This window comes from Sardina pilchardus, chromosome 15 (assembly GCF_963854185.1).
Source record: "Sardina pilchardus chromosome 15, fSarPil1.1, whole genome shotgun sequence".
Lineage (NCBI taxonomy): Eukaryota > Metazoa > Chordata > Actinopteri > Clupeiformes > Clupeidae > Sardina > Sardina pilchardus.
This window is the reverse complement of record NC_085008.1, coordinates 26,391,904-26,399,403: the sequence shown is the minus strand read 5'-3', so window position 1 is coordinate 26,399,403 and position 7,500 is coordinate 26,391,904. Positions and strand designations below refer to the sequence as shown.

The following is a 7,500-nucleotide window of genomic DNA, read 5'->3' as shown; positions in this document are numbered from 1 at the left end:
AAGGTCTTGATGATATATGAAATAATAGTAATAAAAAAAGATTTCAAATGAAATACAAATTTGAAAACAAAACGCCCCCAGGACACGCATTTTCTGTGCAGCTTTTAGAAAGCAATAAACATGTACTTTCTGCGTGCTCTTAGGGATTATGAGCTTTAGGGAGGATGGAGCTAAGAATGCTCTGCTCTGCATATTTTCGAGTTACAGTGTCCAGACAGGATCCTGAACTCCGTTCGAACGGTAGCTTCGTGTGTGTGTGTGTGTGTGTGTGTGTGTGTGTGTGTGTGTGTGTGTGTGTGTGTGTGTGTGTGTGTGATGACACGATATGCGAGTCTGTTAGCCTACTCGTCTTGAGCAGATGCTTGCAATTATAAGTGATTTATCTCCTGCAAAGCGCAGATCAGGGGCTACCCACCCTAGTGGAAGCTACAATTTACTGTTGTTCAAGAATGCTGACAATGTCACTATTGACATTTTGTTTGAGATTAAGACTGCTTTAGATTAAAAACAAACAATGTGGTATGGTTATGAGTGTAATTGGAAAAGCGCCAAGTGACTTTCAAAGTTTTACTTTCTCTTTCTAAGCCAAGGTGAGCACGGTAATCATTAGGTAAATAGTCTAGATGGAAACAGGGGTCCACGCGCACCCCCCGGCTTTTTTTATGCCACCTAATTTTTTAGAATCCTTAAAGTGTCTATTTTCAGAATCTGCCAGGTACCAAGCTGAAATAATGTCCCAAAGGCTTCATTTTTAACCCTTTGTTGCACCCGACCGGAACCCGAAAAACCGAATAATTATATAGAAAGAGGCATAACATTTGAAGTAAACAACATACAGAGACAAATGAACACATTTTTCCATACATTTCCAACCCCAGGAATTGAATGAAATGGTTATTTTTGACATTTGACAAAATATTGACCCTATTTCTGGACAAAAATGGCAAAAAATAGCCAAAAATGTGTAACGGATCAACTATCTTTTCGTTTTCTCAAGCACATAGGGTGTTTTTTTTTCACTACCATATATTTTTTGAAAGGTCTGGATGTGTAGAATATGAATCTGAATGTTAATATTGAACATTTTGGGTTGCACTACTTGTTTTAGCCCTGAGAATAGGGAAACTCTGAAAAACCGATTTTAAGCAATTTTAGCAGAGATTATCCTAGTCAATTAAAACAGCTTTTAGATGACCTATTATGGACTCAAACTTCACATATGAAGACATAAGCCAAATATCTACCATGCTGCACATTGGTAGGTGTCTAAAATAACATAATGAATACATAATAAGGGCCTATAATGAGCCCATTTCATGTATAGGCCACGACCTATGGCAATTATGCACCCCCAGCCCCTTCTCCTAATACAATCATGTTTCTTTTTTTTTTTTAAGGTCTCAGTCTGTAGAATATGAATCTAAATGTTAAAATTGAATATTTTGGTTGCACTAGCTGTTTTAGCCCTGAGAATAGAGAACCCCTAAAAAAGCGATTTTAAGCGATTTTAACAGAAATGATCCTAGTCAATCAAAGCTGCTTTTAGATGACCCATTACACACTCAAACTTCACATATGATGACTTGGGTCACCCTATATTGCTTCCTGATAAGTGACTAAAATGACTATTGCTGAAGTGTAACTAAGGCTTTCAAAATGGGTAAGATGTTCTGAAATTTGGAAGTGCGTGCAGCACTGCTGCAGCCAATCAACTTAGGTGATTTCGTGTCAATCTGGGAATGAGTGCTGCAGACATGGCTTATCACAGGTAGGCTAATCAGGGCAGCAGGTGTTGGGGCGTTTCATTCCTAATTTGTAACGACCCGGTGACGTAGACTCACCAGAGAAGTGCAGGACTACGTCAGCATAGCATTTTTGGACCAAAATGCCATGGAATGTTTCAACCTGTAGAGGGCGCGGAGAGCTATATCTCCAATACAAAATCAAACGAAATGTTGCTTTTCTCGGGAAATATGATTTTTGACTAGCCTGACGAGCCAGACCCACATCAAGATGTAGGGTCTGGACACTCACCGTAGACAGGGCTCAATCGGAGGGGTGGGATAAACAGTTGTCTTTCAAATTCCCTCCCCGCAATAGGATAACGCTAAACGAATCATCTTCTTGTTTTCAAGTAGCAGGATGCGTAACCTTCCCTCTCCACGCAATAGGATAACGCTAAGCGAATCATCTTCTTGTTTTCAAATAACAGGATGCGTTACCGTCGCAACTTCTGGTCGCATGTCAGTCACCATTATGTTAAGCCCTGTGATTGGATCGCTGGTGCTGGGGGTTCTCAGCTCCCTGGCTCAATGGATCGTGCCTAGACTGCCCCGCCAGCCAAATTACATTGCTGCCGCTAGGGGAGTCTAGATTTCTAGGCTAATTTTTGACAATATTAACCCTGGTATTAGTGTAGTTCACCACTTATGAGTAATTTCAATCAATCAACATCTCAAAAAACATATTTTAGGGCGCAGTTACACTTTAAGGCCTTGGGCAAAACCTGGCAGAAAGCGTATAATCATCACAACGCAAAGCTTATTCCTATAGTAGTCTCAAGTTTTTCGCCATGCGCTTCTCTTTTATTGAGCAACGCACCAAGGGGTGTGGCAATTAACGACCTAAGGATCTGGCGCATTATCTAAAATTCGCTATCGTACACTGCCTGGATGGATAACACTACTGACCAAGGGAAACCTGGTCAGAAATCAGTGACAAAGTCTTGTTATTTTAAGAGTGCATTATCAACAGTGATATGGCACAACGCATCCTACTTATGTCATCCACAGGAGTGCACAACCATGCAAAACATTACAAATTATACGATTACAATGGGAAGCATAATTATTATAAAGATATTATGAAATACATCTCACAATGAGTTATTATAGTTATTCACCATAATTTGTAAATTGGCAATGACTAGTGATTAGGCGAGGAGCGCATATGAAGCACAGCTGAAAACGCACGTCACAAGATGTAAAAAAAAAAAGTCACAAGATGCACTGATGCACTGTTTGAAGTCGTGCTGCTTGCTGTTAAAGGGATTGACAGATGTCATTCTCACTGGTTTAAAGGATGGTATGCTCAAAACACACCCATGACTGATCAAGAAAAATAGGAACGCCTTGTTGCACCATTCGTTATCCATTTGATAATGAAAACACTCCCAATGTGGACTAGCCTTGCTCTGCCCTCGTACGTACTTCCGTTCATTTTCATTTCCCTTCAGAAAGTTATCTGGGTCTGCGGTATATTTGCAGGTTTTCTCCTCAGGTCCAATCTCAACGGAGAGTTGCTAGACTACCCCGGCAGCAAATTAGGGGCATTTAGATTTCTAGGCTAATATTCAGCATGCTCATAAACACACAATAACTACACTGAACAAAATTATAAAAGCAACACTTTTGTCCCCCCCCCCCCCCCCCCCCCCCGATTTATCATGAGCTGAACTCAAAGATATAAGACTTCATATACACAAAAGGCCTATTTCTCCCAAATATTGTTCACAAATATGTCTAAATCTGTGTTAGCACTTCTCCTTTGCCAATATAATCCATCCACCTCATATCAAGATGCTGATTAGACAGCACGATTATTGCACAGGTGTGCCTTAGGCTGGCTGGAATTTTGGTCAGATCCTTGCAACATGGAGCCATGCATTATCACGCTGAAACATGAGGTGATGGTCGTGGATGAATGGCACAGCAATGGGCCTCAGGGTCTTGTCTTGGTATCTCTGTGCATTCAAAATGCCATCAATAAAATGCCCCTGTGTTCGTTGTCCATAACACATGCCTGCCCATACCATAACCCTTCCACCACCATGGGTCTCTCGATCCACAAAGTTGATATCAGCAAACCACTCAGCCACACAACACCATACACACTGTCTGCCATCTGCCCTATACAGTAAAACTCGGGATTCATCCATGAAGAGAACACATCTCCAAAGTGCTAGAGGCCTTTGAATGTGAGCATTTGCCCACTCAAGTCAGTTACCATAACAATGTCGAGACCTCGATGAAGACGACGAGCATGCAGATGTGCTTCCCTGAGACGGCTTCGGACAGTTTGTGCAGAGATTATTTGGTTATGCAAACCAATTGTTGCAGCAGCTGTTTGGGTGGCGGGTCTCAGATGATCTTGGAGGTGAAGATGATGGGTGTGGAGGTCCTGGGCTGGTGTGGTTACACATGATCTGCTGTTGTGAGGCCGTTAGGATGCACTGCCAAATTCTCTGAAACGCCTTTGGAGACGGCTTATGGTAGAGAAATGAACATTCCTGCAGTCAGAGGGAGCAGCCAATTGTATGCTCCCTAGAAACATGCAACATCTGTGACATTGTGCTGTGTGATGGAACTGCACATTTTAGATTGGTCTTTTATTGTGGCCAGCCTAAGTTACACCTGTGCAATAATCATGTTGTCTAATCAGCATCTTAAAGGTAGGGTATGGGATTCGCTTTTTTGGCCATTTTTGCAAAATCACTTGAAATCCTATTCCTAAACCACTTACAGCCACTGAGTTTGAAGCACTGAAATGGAAAAACACGTCAATCATATGTGGAACGGGCAGGGCTTGAAAAACTCCAGCTAAATTATTCTCTTGACCCTCTAGTCTAGCATCATTTCACAGCTCGTTCGTCAATCTAACGATCGCGTGACCCTTTCGTGCACATCCTCAAAGCTTGTGAGCAAGTGCTAAAACGAAACCAACTAGCCTACTGCACATCCCGTCTGCCCTTGTTGTATGTGTCACTTCATTTCTATACAAACTAAGACGGCGGATTCGTAAAGAAACGCAAGCACCCACTCAATAAATAAGCTATGTACCTATGTAGCTATGTTCTGTTCAAATATACACACTTATGGATACTGAAAAATGTAAGGTTCATTTATCAAATGTTATTGTGGTGTACTAAACAAAACGAACAAAAGGGACAGTAGCCTAATTGGTGCTTTTACAGTAATGTATAAAATCATCTGCCTTCGGGGATTTGTGGAACTATTACCTACCACAACCCTTTGGAGGTGAATAAAGAATGTAGAACTAGCTAGCTACGTACCCAACCTGCTTGGGGAGGAAGCTGATGTGAGCGACTGTATGGAGACTAGAGCTCGTATTGTGCTGATGCCAGCTTTTCATTTTATACAGCTCTACCCTTGTCAAGAGTGCCTGGTTCGCTCTCGTGCATTTGAATTCTCGCTCGTGCATGAATGCGCGTCCATGTTCTCCGAATGGGTGGAGTTAGGGTAAAAAGGGTAGGACTATTTGAGTTGAGTATTTTCAAAATCTGCCGGCCGTTTCGCGAATGCCATACCCAACCTTTACTGTAATAGGCCACACCTGTGAGGTAGATGGATTATACTGGCAAAGGAGAAGTGCTCCCTAACACAGATTTATGAACAATATTTGAGAGAAATAGGCCTTTTATGTACAGTACGTGAAGTCTTACCTCTTTGAACTAGTCAACTCATGATAAATGGAGGGCAAAAACAAAAGTGTTTTAAGCGATTATAATTTTGGCCAGTGTAGTTATTGTGTTTCTATGTGCATGCTGTAGCCTACATAGTTCTTGTGCATGTGTGTGTGTGTGTGTGTGTGTGTGTTTGTGTGTGTGTGTGTGTGTGTGTGTGTGTGTGTGTGTGTGTGTTTGTGCGCATGCTGTATCGTTCTTTTCCATGCCGTAGGTACCGTACAGCAGGCATGGACTGGCCATAGGGCATACCGGGCAATGCCCGGTGGGCCGACGCATATTTGGGCCGAGGCTGTCTATTTAATAATAATTAAAAAAAATATTAGGCTCATTTATATAACGTACGGCCACAACGGTAGCGAATCGCGGCCCATTGGTTGACTGCCTTAATGGACATTGGGCTAGTCCAATGAAATCTCAGGGCCCTCCCTAACTCCCTCCCGGCCTCATCTCCCTCTTGACTGGAGTTCGACCGGAGTTTGAGACCGTCCGTAGGCTATATGAAAATGTACGAAGACAAACCACAAAAGCGCAAGGGGGGCGCAGAGAAGTTGCGAGATAAAAGGTTAAAGCCTACAAGTGGATGCAGCAAAAATGTGCTAAAATTACAGAAATGTTTGCCACCACAAGTTCAAACAGGGCCGTCGAGCAGTGCAGAAGCAGCACAGAGTGCAGGCTTCAGAGAGGCACATGCGAGTGTGCAACAGAGTTACACAGAGGAATTGATTCGGAGGAGGAGGAAGAGGTGAGACACGTGACCCAGCAGGGACAGATTGAGGAGGAGGTCAGATTAGCTACTGTGAGGCAGGTAAGAAGGAGCCGAAATGTTGGCTGAACTTTTTGGGCGCACAACGAACAATTAAAAGTTTGAAATCTGCGACTGCTTCTTCCCCTTGCTTCTTTTAGATGTATTAACCTGCCTACTATGTAGGATTCAGCACCCAGTTAAGCAAAACAAAGTTTTATAGTGTGAGCGCGTCTTTTTGTGTGGTTTCTGTGTAGGCCTACCCCCCGCATTTGAATTGCGATACCCATTAAATTAACGAGTTGTCGGCTCGTCATCAACCTTCTGAAATCTTAAGACAGTCACGATTGGTCGAAATTGTTGTCAATCTTGACGCAGTACAACAAGCAAACTATCACATTTCTTTGCGTCAAGCAGACACCCATACACACAGACATGCAGTCAGACGCATGGAATGAAACAGGAATGGTGATAGCCCATGGAATTAACAATGAAAATGTTTTGGGATGTGTAGCCTATACATCTTCACTAAATAGTATCAAGGTGAATTGTTGGCTAAAACTGTGCAAATGCTCAACATAAATTATAGCAGGTTTTATTTAGTGAAGCATTTAATAGCATGAGTTTTGTGCACAACCTCATCCTTGCTGGTTTAAAGGTCACTCTAGTGTGTGTGTGTGTGTGTGTGTGTGTGTGTGTGTGTGAGAGGGTACAATAATATATAATATTATAATAATAATATTATATATTATTTTTTACAAACAAAACAGTGTGCACATATGTTTTATCGTGTAAATTATCATGGTGGGCCACTATGGCCAAAAATGCCCGGGCCGTTTTTTGGTCCCAGTCCAGCCCTGCCGTACAGTATATAGCTATTGTGCGTTTTTCTGTCCTCCATAGGGAGAAATGGCAGCGCCTTTTCCAGGTTACTTCCGTGTTATGGTAGTTTTGAAACTATTAACAGCCAATCTCTTGGTCAATAGTCAATGAGTTAATTGATTACAGCCTTCAGCATCCAGAAGTATATCCCACCCTCCTGCGTTTTGAGGATAATTTCTGTTAAAATCGCTTAAAATCGCTTTTTTAGGAGTTCTCTATTCTCCGGGCTAAAACAGCTAGTGCAACCAAAATTTTCAATTTTAACATTTAGATTCATATTCTACAGACTGAGACAAAAAAAGAAACATGATTTTATTAGGAGAAGGGGCTGGGGGTGCATAATTGCCATAGGTCGTGGCCTATACATGAAATGGGCTCATTATAGGCCCTT

At 42.1% G+C, this 7,500-nt stretch overlaps 1 protein-coding gene across 2 annotated transcripts in view; it reads right to left on the bottom strand.

Moving 5' to 3' along the window:
- LOC134102056 (desmoplakin-A-like) overlaps window positions 1–7,500 on the bottom strand; it is a 45,609-nt gene that overhangs the window by 36,983 nt on the left and 1,126 nt on the right. The window lies entirely within an intron of this gene.